At 62.4% G+C, this 15,000-nt stretch overlaps 2 non-coding genes across 2 annotated transcripts; both read left to right on the top strand.

Annotated features, from left to right (window-relative positions):
* The first annotated feature begins 10,798 nt into the window (after window positions 1-10,798).
* On the top strand, window positions 10,799-12,613 carry LOC142793790 (small subunit ribosomal RNA). The gene has a single exon (XR_012891822.1). It is a non-coding gene; the product is annotated as a small subunit ribosomal RNA (ribosomal RNA).
* A 1,719-nt stretch (window positions 12,614-14,332) lies between these two features.
* On the top strand, window positions 14,333-14,485 carry LOC142793803 (5.8S ribosomal RNA). The gene has a single exon (XR_012891832.1). It is a non-coding gene; the product is annotated as a 5.8S ribosomal RNA (ribosomal RNA).
* Window positions 14,486-15,000: the final 515 nt, after the last annotated feature.

Genomic DNA, 15,000 nt, shown 5'->3' with positions numbered 1-15,000 from the left:
TTTTTTTTTCCCTCATTTTGATGTCGCCCCGGCTGACGCGGTTTTCGTTTTTCCGTGCCGCCCCGGCTGACGCGGTTTTCGTTTTTCCGTGCCGCCCCGGCTGACGCAGTTTTTGCGCCGCCCCGGCTGACGCGGTTTTCGCGCCGCCCCGGCTGACGCGGTTTTCGCGCCGCCCCGGCTGACGCGGTTTTTGCGTCGCCCCGGCTGACGCGGTTCGGACTTTGCACTTTTTGGCTCACCCCGGCTGGCGGCCCACTCACTCGATCGCCAGGTCTGTTTGCCCCGGTGGTTCCACCGCCAGGCTTAAGCGCGAACTTTTTTTGTTTGTTTTCTTTTGATTAAGCGCAAGCTTTTTTCTTTGTTTTCTTTTGATTAAGCGCGGGCTTTTTTCTTTGTTTTTTTTTTTGATTTCGCCCCGGCAGACGCGGTTTTTGCGCCGCCCCGGCTGACGCGGTTTTTGCCGCCCCGGCTGACGCAGTTCGGACTTAGCACTTTTCGGCTGTGCCTGGCTGGCGGCCCACTCACTCGATCGCCATGTCTGTTTGCCACAGTTTTCCCGGTGGTGCCGCACCCGGGCTCGCCCCGGCTGACGCAGTTTTCGCGCCGCCCCGGCTGACGCGGTTTCGTGCCGCCCCGGCAGACGCGGTTTTCGCGCCGCCCCGGCTGACGCGGTTTCGTGCCGCCCCGGCAGACGCAGTTCGGACTTAGCACTTTTCGGCTGTGCCTGGCTGGCGGCCCACTCACTCAATCGCCATGTCTGTTTGCCACAGTTTTCCCGGTGGTGCCGCACCCGGGCTCGCCCCGGCTGACGCAATTTTCGCGCCGCCCCGGCTGACGCGGTTTCGTGCCGCCCCGGCAGACGCGGTTTTCGCGCCGCCCCGGCTGACGCGGTTTCGTGCCGCCCCGGCAGACGCAGTTCGGACTTAGCACTTTTCGGCTGTGCCTGGCTGGCGGCCCACTCACTCGATCGCCATGTCTGTTTGCCACAGTTTTCCCGGTGGTGCCGCACCCGGGCTCGCCCCGGCAGACGCGTTTTTTTTTTCTTTCGCCCCGGCTGACGCAGTTTTCGCGCCGCCCCGGCTGACGCGGTTTCGTGCCGCCCCGGCAGACGCGGTTTTTTGCGCCGCCCCGGCTGACGCGGTTTTTGCCGCCCCGGCTGACGCAGTTCGGACTTAGCACTTTTCGGCTGTGCCTGGCTGGCGGCCCACTCACTCGATCGCCATGTCTGTTTGCCACAGTTTTCCCGGTGGTGCCGCACCCGGGCTCGCCCCGGCTGACGCAGTTTTCGCGCCGCCCCGGCTGACGCGGTTTCGTGCCGCCCCGGCAGACGCGGTTTTCGCGCCGCCCCGGCTGACGCAGTTCGGACTTAGCACTTTTTGGGCTGAGCCTGGCTGGCGGCCCACTCACTCGATCGCCATGTCTGTTTGCCACAGTCTTCCCGGTGGTGCCGCACCCGGGCTCGCCCCGGCAGACGCGTTTTTTTTTCTTTCGCCCCGGCAGACGTGGTTCCCCCCCACCCCCTTTTCGCTCGCCCCGGCTGACGAGGTTTTCGCGCCGCCCCGGCTGACGCAGTTTTCGCGCCGCCCCGGCTGACGCGGTTTTCGCGCCGCCCCGGCTGACGCGGTTTTTGCGTCGCCCCGGCTGACACGGTTCGGACTTTGCACTTTTCGGCTGTGCCTGGCTGGCGGCCCACTCACTCGATCGCCATGTCTGTTTGCCACAGTTTTCCCGGTGGTGCCGCACCCGGGCTCGCCCCGGCTGACGCAGTTTTCGCGCCGCCCCGGCTGACGCGGTTTCGTGCCGCCCCGGCAGACGCGGTTTTCGCGCCGCCCCGGCTGACGCGGTTTCGTGCCGCCCCGGCAGACGCAGTTCGGACTTAGCACTTTTCGGCTGTGCCTGGCTGGCGGCCCACTCACTCAATCGCCATGTCTGTTTGCCACAGTTTTCCCGGTGGTGCCGCACCCGGGCTCGCCCCGGCTGACGCAGTTTTCGCGCCGCCCCGGCTGACGCGGTTTCGTGCCGCCCCGGCAGACGCGGTTTTCGCGCCGCCCCGGCTGACGCGGTTTCGTGCCGCCCCGGCAGACGCAGTTCGGACTTAGCACTTTTCGGCTGTGCCTGGCTGGCGGCCCACTCACTCGATCGCCATGTCTGTTTGCCACAGTTTTCCCGGTGGTGCCGCACCCGGGCTCGCCCCGGCAGACGCGTTTTTTTTTTCTTTCGCCCCGGCTGACGCAGTTTTCGCGCCGCCCCGGCTGACGCGGTTTCGTGCCGCCCCGGCAGACGCGGTTTTTTGCGCCGCCCCGGCTGACGCGGTTTTTGCCGCCCCGGCTGACGCAGTTCGGACTTAGCACTTTTCGGCTGTGCCTGGCTGGCGGCCCACTCACTCGATCGCCATGTCTGTTTGCCACAGTTTTCCCGGTGGTGCCGCACCCGGGCTCGCCCCGGCTGACGCAGTTTTCGCGCCGCCCCGGCTGACGCGGTTTCGTGCCGCCCCGGCAGACGCGGTTTTCGCGCCGCCCCGGCTGACGCAGTTCGGACTTAGCACTTTTTGGGCTGAGCCTGGCTGGCGGCCCACTCACTCGATCGCCATGTCTGTTTGCCACAGTCTTCCCGGTGGTGCCGCACCCGTGCTCGCCCCGGCAGACGCGTTTTTTTTTCTTTCGCCCCGGCAGACGTGGTTCCCCCCCCCCTTTTCGCTCGCCCCGGCTGACGAGGTTTTCGCGCCGCCCCGGCTGACGCAGTTTTCGCGCCGCCCCGGCTGACGCGGTTTCGTGCCGCCCCGGCTGACGCGGTTTTCGCGCCGCCCCGGCTGACGCGGTTTTTGCGTCGCCCCGGCTGACACGGTTCGGACTTTGCACTTTTCGGCTGTGCCTGGCTGGCGGCCCACTCACTCGATCGCCATGTCTGTTTGCCACAGTTTTCCCGGTGGTGCCGCACCCGGGCTCGCCCCGGCTGACGCAGTTTTCGCGCCGCCCCGGCTGACGCGGTTTCGTGCCGCCCCGGCAGACGCGGTTTTCGCGCCGCCCCGGCTGACGCGGTTTCGTGCCGCCCCGGCAGACGCAGTTCGGACTTAGCACTTTTCGGCTGTGCCTGGCTGGCGGCCCACTCACTCAATCGCCATGTCTGTTTGCCACAGTTTTCCCGGTGGTGCCGCACCCGGGCTCGCCCCGGCTGACGCAGTTTTCGCGCCGCCCCGGCTGACGCGGTTTCGTGCCGCCCCGGCAGACGCGGTTTTCGCGCCGCCCCGGCTGACGCGGTTTCGTGCCGCCCCGGCAGACGCAGTTCGGACTTAGCACTTTTCGGCTGTGCCTGGCTGGCGGCCCACTCACTCGATCGCCATGTCTGTTTGCCACAGTTTTCCCGGTGGTGCCGCACCCGGGCTCGCCCCGGCAGACGCGTTTTTTTTTTTCTTTCGCCCCGGCTGACGCAGTTTTCGCGCCGCCCCGGCTGACGCGGTTTCGTGCCGCCCCGGCAGACGCGGTTTTTTGCGCCGCCCCGGCTGACGCGGTTTTTGCCGCCCCGGCTGACGCAGTTCGGACTTAGCACTTTTCGGCTGTGCCTGGCTGGCGGCCCACTCACTCGATCGCCATGTCTGTTTGCCACAGTTTTCCCGGTGGTGCCGCACCCGGGCTCGCCCCGGCTGACGCAGTTTTCGCGCCGCCCCGGCTGACGCGGTTTCGTGCCGCCCCGGCAGACGCGGTTTTCGCGCCGCCCCGGCTGACGCGGTTTCGTGCCGCCCCGGCAGACGCAGTTCGGACTTAGCACTTTTCGGCTGTGCCTGGCTGGCGGCCCACTCACTCGATCGCCATGTCTGTTTGCCACAGTTTTCCCGGTGGTGCCGCACCCGGGCTCGCCCCGGCAGACGCGTTTTTTTTTTCTTTCGCCCCGGCTGACGCAGTTTTCGCGCCGCCCCGGCTGACGCGGTTTCGTGCCGCCCCGGCAGACGCGGTTTTTTGCGCCGCCCCGGCTGACGCGGTTTTTGCCGCCCCGGCTGACGCAGTTCGGACTTAGCACTTTTCGGCTGTGCCTGGCTGGCGGCCCACTCACTCGATCGCCATGTCTGTTTGCCACAGTTTTCCCGGTGGTGCCGCACCCGGGCTCGCCCCGGCTGACGCAGTTTTCGCGCCGCCCCGGCTGACGCGGTTTCGTGCCGCCCCGGCAGACGCGGTTTTCGCGCCGCCCCGGCTGACGCAGTTCGGACTTAGCACTTTTTGGGCTGAGCCTGGCTGGCGGCCCACTCACTCGATCGCCATGTCTGTTTGCCACAGTCTTCCCGGTGGTGCCGCACCCGGGCTCGCCCCGGCAGACGCGTTTTTTTTTCTTTCGCCCCGGCAGACGTGGTTCCCCCCCCCCTTTTCGCTCGCCCCGGCTGACGAGGTTTTCGCGCCGCCCCGGCTGACGCAGTTTTCGCGCCGCCCCGGCTGACGCGGTTTCGTGCCGCCCCGGCTGACGCGGTTTTCGCGCCGCCCCGGCTGACGCGGTTTTTGCGTCGCCCCGGCTGACACGGTTCGGACTTTGCACTTTTCGGCTGTGCCTGGCTGGCGGCCCACTCACTCGATCGCCATGTCTGTTTGCCACAGTTTTCCCGGTGGTGCCGCACCCGGGCTCGCCCCGGCTGACGCAGTTTTCGCGCCGCCCCGGCTGACGCGGTTTCGTGCCGCCCCGGCAGACGCGGTTTTCGCGCCGCCCCGGCTGACGCGGTTTCGTGCCGCCCCGGCAGACGCAGTTCGGACTTAGCACTTTTCGGCTGTGCCTGGCTGGCGGCCCACTCACTCAATCGCCATGTCTGTTTGCCACAGTTTTCCCGGTGGTGCCGCACCCGGGCTCGCCCCGGCTGACGCAGTTTTCGCGCCGCCCCGGCTGACGCGGTTTCGTGCCGCCCCGGCAGACGCGGTTTTCGCGCCGCCCCGGCTGACGCGGTTTCGTGCCGCCCCGGCAGACGCAGTTCGGACTTAGCACTTTTCGGCTGTGCCTGGCTGGCGGCCCACTCACTCGATCGCCATGTCTGTTTGCCACAGTTTTCCCGGTGGTGCCGCACCCGGGCTCGCCCCGGCAGACGCGTTTTTTTTTTCTTTCGCCCCGGCTGACGCAGTTTTCGCGCCGCCCCGGCTGACGCGGTTTCGTGCCGCCCCGGCAGACGCGGTTTTTTGCGCCGCCCCGGCTGACGCGGTTTTTGCCGCCCCGGCTGACGCAGTTCGGACTTAGCACTTTTCGGCTGTGCCTGGCTGGCGGCCCACTCACTCGATCGCCATGTCTGTTTGCCACAGTTTTCCCGGTGGTGCCGCACCCGGGCTCGCCCCGGCTGACGCAGTTTTCGCGCCGCCCCGGCTGACGCGGTTTCGTGCCGCCCCGGCAGACGCGGTTTTCGCGCCGCCCCGGCTGACGCAGTTCGGACTTAGCACTTTTTGGGCTGAGCCTGGCTGGCGGCCCACTCACTCGATCGCCATGTCTGTTTGCCACAGTCTTCCCGGTGGTGCCGCACCCGGGCTCGCCCCGGCAGACGCGTTTTTTTTTCTTTCGCCCCGGCAGACGTGGTTCCCCCCCCCCCCTTTTCGCTCGCCCCGGCTGACGAGGTTTTCGCGCCGCCCCGGCTGACGCAGTTTTCGCGCCGCCCCGGCTGACGCGGTTTCGTGCCGCCCCGGCTGACGCGGTTTTCGCGCCGCCCCGGCTGACGCGGTTTTTGCGTCGCCCCGGCTGACACGGTTCGGACTTTGCACTTTTCGGCTGTGCCTGGCTGGCGGCCCACTCACTCGATCGCCATGTCTGTTTGCCACAGTTTTCCCGGTGGTGCCGCACCCGGGCTTGCCCCGGCAGACGCGTTTTTTTTTTTCTTTCGCCCCGGCTGACGCAGTTTTCGCCCCGCCCCGGCTGACGCGGTTTCGTGCCGCCCCGGCAGACGCGGTTTTTTGCGCCGCCCCGGCTGACGCGGTTTTTGCCGCCCCGGCTGACGCAGTTCGGACTTTGCACTTTTTGGCTGAGCCTGGCTGGCGGCCCACTCACTCGATCGCCATGTCTGTTTGCCACAGTTTTCCCGGTGGTGCCGCACCCGGGCTCGCCCCGGCAGACGCGTTTTTTTTTTCCTTCGCCCCGGCAGACGTGGTTCCCCCCCCCCCCTCCGTCTTTCTTTTTGTTTTTTTTTTTCGCCGCGGCTGAAGTGGATTTTTCGGTGCCTCGACGCCCCGGTAGTCGCGGTTTTTCCGTTTCCGCACGGCCCCGGCTGACGCTGCTCGGTCACAGTCGCCTTTTGTGAGGATTGCAGACTTCTTGAGCGCGGGTGTTTTTTTTTGTTGTTGTTGTTGTTTTATTACGCATTCGCTCCAGCAGACGCTGTTTAGACTTTTTGTTTCCTCTTTTATCCTGCGACGAGGTGACGAGGTTTATTCGGTGCCCCGCCGCCCCGGCTGAAGTGATTTTTCCTGTCCCGTGCCGCCCCGGCTGACGCGGTTGGGACTTCGCGTTTGTTCGGCCGCCACGGGTTTTGGCGCACTCGCTCGGTTGCTTGTTGTTGCCACTTGTTGCGAACCCAGGTTTCTTGAGCGAGCGCGGGCGTTTTTTCTTCCTTTCTTTCTTTGTTCTATGTGTTAGCGAATCGGCCTTTAATATCACACGAGGACTCACAACCAACAATTTTCAGTTTGAAGTGTAAAAAATCTGCAGGTGTTGACGTAACTGACTTGCCCCGTACCCTTGAGTACATCCATGAAGTTCTCGTAGTACTACTAAATCGCATTATTCCAAGTGGAGAAATTCCCATAAACTTGCAAACCTCTACACGAAAATCGGTGCGCGTGATAAAGTTGAAAATTATCGTCCGATATCAAATGTGCCTTCTATAACACAAATTCTAGGAAAAAAAAAAAAAACACTTGTTCGCCGTTTTCTGCGCCGTGACTGGCAGCACTCCGGCGAAGCGAAACGGGGTCGATTCGAGCACGATATCGGCGTCTTTCGACGTGCTCGCCGGCGACCGTCGCACGAGTACGTCGCACGAGCGCGTCTGCCGGGGCGCCGTTTGCGAAGCCGACGCAAAAGTGGGAACCGCCGCTCGGATGATCGCCGCTTTCGGCAGAGTGAGTGTTGGCACTCCGGGGAAGCGAAACAGCGTGAATGCGCCCACGAAATCGGCGTATTTTGAAGTGCCCGCCGGCGACCGTCGCACGAGTACGGTAAACCGCGTCAGCCGGGGCGTAGTTCGGGACGCCGACGAAAAAGTGGGAAGCGCAACTCGGATCTTCGCCGTTTTTGCAGGAGTGAGTGGCGGCCCTCCTGCGAGACCAAGAAGCATCGATTCGTGCACGAATTCGGCGCCTTTCGACGTGATCGCCGGCGACCGTCGCTCGAGTAGGGCAAACCGCGTCTGCCGGGGCGGGCTTCGGGACGCCGATGCGAAAGTGGGAAACGCTGCTCGGATGTTCGCCGTTTTTGGCCGAGTGAGTGCTGGCACTCGGGCGAAGCCAAACGGGGCCGATTACGGCACGATATCGGCGTCTTTCGACGTGCCCGGCGGCGACCGTCGCACGAGTACGGTAAACCGCGTCAGCCCGGGCGGAGTTCGGGACGCCGATGCGAAAGTGGAGAACGCCGCTCGGATCTTCGCCGTTTTTGGAGGAGTGAGTGGCGGCACTCCGGAGAAGCCAAGGAGCGCCAATTAGCGCACGATATCGGCGTCTTTCGACGCGCTCGCCGGCGACCGTCGCACGAGTAGGGCAAACCGCGTCTGCCGGGGCGGGGTTTACGACGCCGACGCAAAAGTGGGAACCGCCGCTCGGATGTTGGCCGTTTTTGGCAGAGTGAGTGCTGGCACACCGGCGACGCGAAAGAGCGCGAAAGCGCCCACGAAAGTGGCGTATTTGGACGTGCTTGACGGCGACCGCTGCAGGAGTACGAAAAACCACGTCAGCCGGGGCGAGCGACCCACGGCGGTCTGGGTGCTTATCGCTGCTATTATAGGGGCACCCCGGCAGACGCAGAAAAAAAAAATTTTTTTTCGACCTTCTTTTTTGCTGGTCGAGCTCGGGTAACCCAGGTCGCAATGGGAGCCGCGCACGAAAGCGGCGTCGCGAGACGCGTTCGCGGTCGCTAGTCGCACGAGCTCGGCAACCGCGTCAGCCGGCGCGGAGTTCGGGATGCCGACGGCTAAGTGGGTACCGCTGCTCGGATGTTCGCCGTTTTTGGCCGAGTGAGTGCTGGCACTCCGGCGAAGCGAAACGGGGCCGATTCGGGCACGATATCGGCGTATTTCGACGTGCTCGCCGGCGACCGTCGCACGAGTACGGCAAAGCGCGTCTGCCGGGGCGAGGTTTGCGATGCCGACGAAAAAGTGGGAAGCGCCGCTCGGATCTTCGCCGTTTTTGCAGGAGTGAGTGGCGGCCCTCCTGCGAGACCAAGAAGCATCGACTCGCGCACGATATCGGTGTCTTTCGACGTGCCCGCCGGCCACCGCCGCACGAGTACGGCAAACCGCGTATGCCGGGGCGGGGTTGGCGACGCCGACGCAAAAGTGGGAACCGCCACTAGGATGTTCGCCGTTTTTGGCAGAGTGAGTGCTGGCACTCCGGCGAAGCGAAAGAGCGCGAATGCGCCCACGAAAGTGGCGTGTTTGGACGTGCTTGACGACGACCACCGCAGGAAAACGAAAAACCACGTCAGCCGGGGCGAGCGACCCATGGCGGTCTGGGTGCTTATCGCTGCTATTATAGGGGCACCCCGGCAGACGCAAAAAAAAAAAAAATTTTTTTCGACATTCTTTTTTGCTCGTCGACCTCGGGTGACCCAGGTCGCAGTGGGAGCCGCGCACGAAAGCGGCGTCGCGAGACGGCTTCGCGGTCGCTAGTCGCACGAGCTCGGCAACCGCGTCTGCCGGGGCGGAGTTCGGGACGCCGACGGCTAAGTGGGAACCGCCGCTCGGATGTTCGCCGTTTGTGGCCGAGTGAGTGCTGGCACTCCGGCGAAGCCAAACGGGGCCGATTCCGGCACGATATCGGCGTCTTTCTACGTGCTCTCCGGCGACCGTCGCACGAGTACGGCAAAGTGCGTCTGCCGGGGCGGGGTTTGCGACGCGTACGCAATAGTGAGAACCGTCGCTCGGATGTTCGTCGTCTTTCGCCGAGCCAGTGCTGGCACTCCGGCGAAGCCGAACGGAGCCGATTCGGGCACGATATCGGCGTCTTTCCACGTGCTCGCCGGCGACCGTCGCACGAGTACGGTAAACCGCGTCAGCCGGGGCGGAGTTCGGGACGCCGATGCGAAAGTGGGAAGCGCCGCTCGGATCTTCGCCGTTTTTGGAGGAGTCAGTGGCGGCACTCCGGTGAAGCCAAGGTGCGCCAATTCGCGCACGATATCGGCGTCTTTCGACGTGCCCGCCGGCCACCGTCGCACGAGTACGGCAAACCTCGTCTGCCGGGGCGGGGTTTGCGACGCCGACGCAAAAGTGGGAACCGCCGCTCGGATGTTCGCCGTTTTTGGCAGAGTGAGTGCTGGCACTCCGGCGAAGCGAAAGAGCGTGAATGCGCCCACGAAAGTAGCGTATTTGGACGTGCTTGACGGCGACCGCCGCAGGAGTACGAAAAACCACGTCAGCCGGGGCGAGCGACCCACGGCGGTCTGGGTGCTTATCGCTGCTATTATAGGGGCACCCCGGCAGACGCAGAAAGAAAAAAAAAATGGGGACATGGCGTGCGTCACCGTGCGGCTTCGCAGCGTTGCCGAAGTCGCCGAGCCCTTCGACTGAGCCGAACGGCGGACAGGGAACGTTGGTCGGCCGTTCTAACCTGTCGGTGCCACGCCGAGACGTCGTTAAGGAAAACCGCGTCGTGGGCCTCTACGACGCCGTCGAGTCGTTGTACGTTTGGTGTCCAGCGTGTCGGCGGCGAGTAGCGGACACGTCGTTCACGACTTCGGTCTTTCGCAGTCGACGCGAACTTGCGGAGAGTCGTGGTGCCTCACGTTTTCGGCAGAAACCGCGGCGGAATTTTCCCGTGCGTGCGCGCACGACCTCGGTGCTGTGCCGTCAGCGTAGTGTTGCACAAACTCGTGGCCTACCCAAGGTGCGGTACGTTTGCGGCCGTATCCTCGGTGGGAATTTCGTGAGTAGGGTCGCAAATTCTACGACCTCGGCGGGTTTGAGAGCGACGTAGACTTGTGGCACGCTCAACGTGCCACACGTTTCGGGGCACACCCGCGGTGAAATTTTCTCGAGTACGCTCGTATTAGTGCCCAAGGAGGTCTGGGTACTTATCGCTGCTATTATGTGGGGGTTCTCGTGAGCGGCGTACGCGAAAGCGACCGGGTGTCTGATATGCGGCGGGCTTCGGCCTCGTCAAGCGTGTCCTCGGGTCTGCTCCAGGGGAATCCACGGCAGTCGTCTGCAGCCTCATCCGCTTGATGCGTTAGGGGCTGGTTGTCGGACGGTGCCGTTTTACCACGATATCGAGGTGTGTTCCGTGTCGTCCTCGGGCGATTCAGATGCGAAAGCGCCGAAGACGCGGGCGTGACCCGTCGTCTGGCGGCTTTGCAGTCTCGGCTCCGTTGCTAGTTCCGGCCGGTCCACCGACAGTGCAGCGGGCTTGGGCAACCCGCACGGCGCGACCGAGTCGATGCAACGAAAAAGAGCGAGCATGAACGTGCTTCTTGCCGCACGGCTCCCACTCGTCTTTCGGGAAGGTTGTGCCGTAGCGAGCTCGAACGCCGTCATCTCGGAGTGCAAAATAAGCGTGTTGGGGCGCCTGAAGGTGGCCTCCGCCGCACACAGACTGCGTCCGGCCCGCCGAAGGCGAGGACGGACGCGCAGTCGAACGATTACCTGGTTGATCCTGCCAGTAATCATATGCTTGTCTCAAAGATTAAGCCATGCATGTCTAAGTACATGCCGAAATAAGGCGAAACCGCGAATGGCTCATTAAATCAGTTATGGTTCCTTAGATCGTTTCTTCCTACTTGGATAACTGTGGCAATTCTAGAGCTAATACATGCAGTGAGCCTGGAGCCCTTTGGGTAACGGGTGCTTTTATTAGACCAAGATCGATCGGGTTTCGGCCCGTATTGTGTGGTGACTCTGGATAACTTTGTGCTGATCGCATGGCCACGAGCCGGCGACGTTTCTTTCAAGTGTCTGCCTTATCAACTTTCGATGGTAGGTTACTTGCTTACCATGGTTGTTACGGGTAACGGAGAATCAGGGTTCGATTCCGGAGAGGGAGCCTGAGAAACGGCTACCACATCCAAGGAAGGCAGCAGGCGCGCAAATTACCCACTCCCGGCACGGGGAGGTAGTGACGAAAAATAACAATACGGGACTCTTTTGAGGCCCCGTAATTGAAATGAGTACACTCTAAATCCTTTAACGAGGATCAATTGGAGGGCAAGTCTGGTGCCAGCAGCCGCGGTAATTCCAGCTCCAATAGCGTATACTAAAGCTGCTGCGGTTAAAAAGCTCGTAGTTGGATCTCAGTTCCAGACGAGTAGTGCATCTACCCGATGCGACGGCTCGGACTGAACATCATGCCGGTTCTTTCTTGGTGCACTTCATTGTGTGCCTCGAGATGGCCGGTGCTTTTACTTTGAAAAAATTAGAGTGCTCAACGCAGGCGAGTCGCCTGAATAAACTTGCATGGAATAATAGAACAAGACCTCGTTTCTGTTCTGTTGGTTTTTGGAATACGAGGTAATGATTAAGAGGGACGGACGGGGGCATTCGTATTGCGGCGCTAGAGGTGAAATTCTTGGACCGTCGCAAGACGAACTACTGCGAAAGCATTTGCCAAGAATGTTTTCATTGATCAAGAACGAAAGTCAGAGGTTCGAAGGCGATCAGATACCGCCCTAGTTCTGACCATAAACGATGCCAACCAGCGATCCGCCTGAGTTACTCAAATGACTCGGCGGGCAGCTTCCGGGAAACCAAAGTATTTGGGTTCCGGGGGAAGTATGGTTGCAAAGCTGAAACTTAAAGGAATTGACGGAAGGGCACCACCAGGAGTGGAGCCTGCGGCTTAATTTGACTCAACACGGGAAAACTTACCCGGCCCGGACACTGGGAGGATTGACAGATTGAGAGCTCTTTCTTGATTCGGTGGATGGTGGTGCATGGCCGTTCTTAGTTGGTGGAGCGATTTGTCTGGTTAATTCCGATAACGAACGAGACTCTAGCCTATTAAATAGGTGCGGGGTTCCCAGCACCTTACAACCTTCTTAGAGGGACAAGCGGCTCCTAGCCGCACGAAACAGAGCAATAACAGGTCTGTGATGCCCTTAGATGTCCGGGGCCGCACGCGCGCTACACTGAAGGAAGCAGCGTGTCTTTATCCCTGTCTGAAAAGACTGGGTAACCCGTGGAACTTCTTTCGTGATTGGGATAGGGGCTTGCAATTGTTCCCCTTGAACGAGGAATTCCCAGTAAGCGCGAGTCATAAGCTCGCGTTGATTACGTCCCTGCCCTTTGTACACACCGCCCGTCGCTACTACCGATTGAATGATTTAGTGAGGTCTTCGGACCGATGTCCGGCGCGGCCTTTCGGTTGCGCCGGTCTGTTGGAAAGATGACCAAACTTGATCATTTAGAGGAAGTAAAAGTCGTAACAAGGTTTCCGTAGGTGAACCTGCGGAAGGATCATTAACGGATTGTGAAGGGTGAGCGCCTCAGCTGCGTCTGCGCCCGACACTTTCTGCCGCTGACCCCGTTTGGACGCGGGGTCGGCTTTTCCCCACGGGGCTGCCTGAATGTGGAGCGGCACCCCGTGACAAATTGTTGCGCCCAGCGGACGCCAACACCGCGACCTTGGACGGTCGGCCAGGTGGCGGACGCGGGTACAAACGGCGCAACGCACTCATAGGTCGGCTTTCGACCCGCCACAGCACCGTGGCTCGAAGCGCTCGAAATGCGCGACCCGACCGCTGCGGGACCGCCTAGTACTGTAAACAGGAGCGGCGGAGCGCGAACGGCGAGTCGTGGTTACGTCGGTAGAAGGCGAGGCTGCGCGTTCCCGAAACGCCAGCCGAGTGCCCTCCCGACCGTTCGAGCGTGCAAGAACGAGACCCGACAATCGCGCGGCGACTGCCAAGTACGAGAGGAACGGCACAAGCGTCGGCGGTCGGTCAAGGAACTGGCGATGTGACGGGTCCGCTGTGCACCAGTGCATACCGTCCCGCCGTCCGCGGCAAGCGCCTCCGCGTCCTCGGGTGACGGAGGCTGCCGGTCGGTTCTTGCAGGCGAGGGATCTCGCTGGCACCGGTTCGCGTTGACGCGCGGCCGGTCATGGCACGGCGATGCGACGGCCGAGGTGCGCAGTACTCGATGGAGGAACCGCACGCTCCGATGACCGTCCCGCCCTCCGCGGCGTATGCGTACCGACCGTAATGGTTGCAGCAGCGCCGGCCGGCTTTTGAATTCGCCACACGAAACACGGTGCGAGATCGCGGTTAGGGGAGCGTCGACGTTGCCAGGCGTTTTGCTTGCTGCCGAGGGAAAGGCGGCACGGCCACGTCGCGCTCGTCGCGATTAGCGGGTCTGCGCGCTTTGGGAAGGTGCCGCAACGACTTGCCGAAAGAGGAAGCACGGAAGAACGAGGGACTTGGACGTCCCGACAATTGAACGCACTTGCGGCCAGGCCCTTGCTGGCTTCGTTCTTCCGCCTCGAGTAGGCTCGTACGCGGCTCCGGCGCCGAAAGTGGTCCTTGGCACCGACTTCGGTGGACGTGGGAAGTGCCGCGCAAGTACGGCGCGCCTGGCTCCACCTGTTGGCTAAAGTAGGCAGCCGGATCGGCATTTTGGTGTGCGGTGGCAAACCGTGGATGCGAAAAAAGCTTGTGCGATTTCGTGGAACAAAAAGCGGGGGTCCCCCTTTTTATGCGGAGGAGACCGACCCGCCTGCCGTGGTGAACCGCGACGCCACGGTAAAAACGGGAGAGGCTTGTCGATGGGACCGTGCATCCCGCGCTCCACGGAGGCCGGGAGGCGGCCGCCCGAGGAAATGTGTAGCCGTCGAGGCCCGCATCTGCGTGCACTCTTATCCAAATGGGTGTACCGCAGGCATTTTCTGGTTAGGCGGGCCAATGAGAGCGAGCACACAACGATACCTACGGGTCCGGCTTGGAGAACCGGCTTCGACGCCTCCCGAGTATTTATAGAGGGGTGGACCACGAAAGCACTCGCAAGTAGCGAAAGCGAAACGCCGTCCGAAACACACCGTTTGCTCGATTTGCGGCAGCCGAAAAAGGCGCGGCAGAGTTTTGGAGTCCAAGCGTGCGCTGAAAAGCGCCCTTCTTGGCCACTGTTTGGCCGAGTGCCAGAAACGTTTGGTTTTGACTGTACGGAATTGAACAAACACTTTTTCACGACTCTAAGCGGTGGATCACTCGGTTCTCGGGTCGATGAAGAACGCAGCCAGCTGCGAGACTTGGTGTGAATTGCAGGACACACTGAGCACTGATTCTTTGAACGCACATTGCGGCCTTGGGTCTTCCCTTGGCTTCGTCTGTCTGAGGGTCGGATCACATATCAAGAGAGCCTTCGGCGCACAAGGGAACGTGAGCCGTCGACTCGTTTTGACCGCGTCGGCAACACGGACAGCACGCTGAACACCTCACAGCGAGCGCCAACAGCGGCCACTCAAGGGCGAGACGGTGGCGACCGTCGTGCCAGAGCCCAACCGAAACGGGGGCGACCGACTGCATTGAGGATGTGGCACCTCGTTGAGACCGCCGCAGGACTTCGAGTCGGAAGGAAGCCTGCAGGGAAAGTGCGGTCGAGGTTGCGTACTCCTCTCTGCGACCGGGCGCGCAAGAGCTGCGAGAGCCACGGACGCGCAACTTTAACGCACGGTAAACACGAGGAGCGAAAGCCGGCCAGCAAAGCTTCTCCAGCCGTGCGCAAAGTGCGCGAGATCGCAGCCTTGCGTTGCGCTTGTTGCCCTCGAAGTAAGCAGGGTGTCCCGTAGACCGGGCGCTCGAACACGCTGCGGGGCCGTGCCTCCTCCAGGCTTTGCCGCGCGAACAGGGAACGTT

This window comes from Rhipicephalus microplus, unplaced genomic scaffold (genome assembly GCF_043290135.1).
Source record: "Rhipicephalus microplus isolate Deutch F79 unplaced genomic scaffold, USDA_Rmic scaffold_332, whole genome shotgun sequence".
NCBI classification, from domain to species: domain Eukaryota; kingdom Metazoa; phylum Arthropoda; class Arachnida; order Ixodida; family Ixodidae; genus Rhipicephalus; species Rhipicephalus microplus.
Note: the sequence above shows the minus strand (reverse complement) of the source record. Positions and strands in the feature narration are given on the sequence as shown.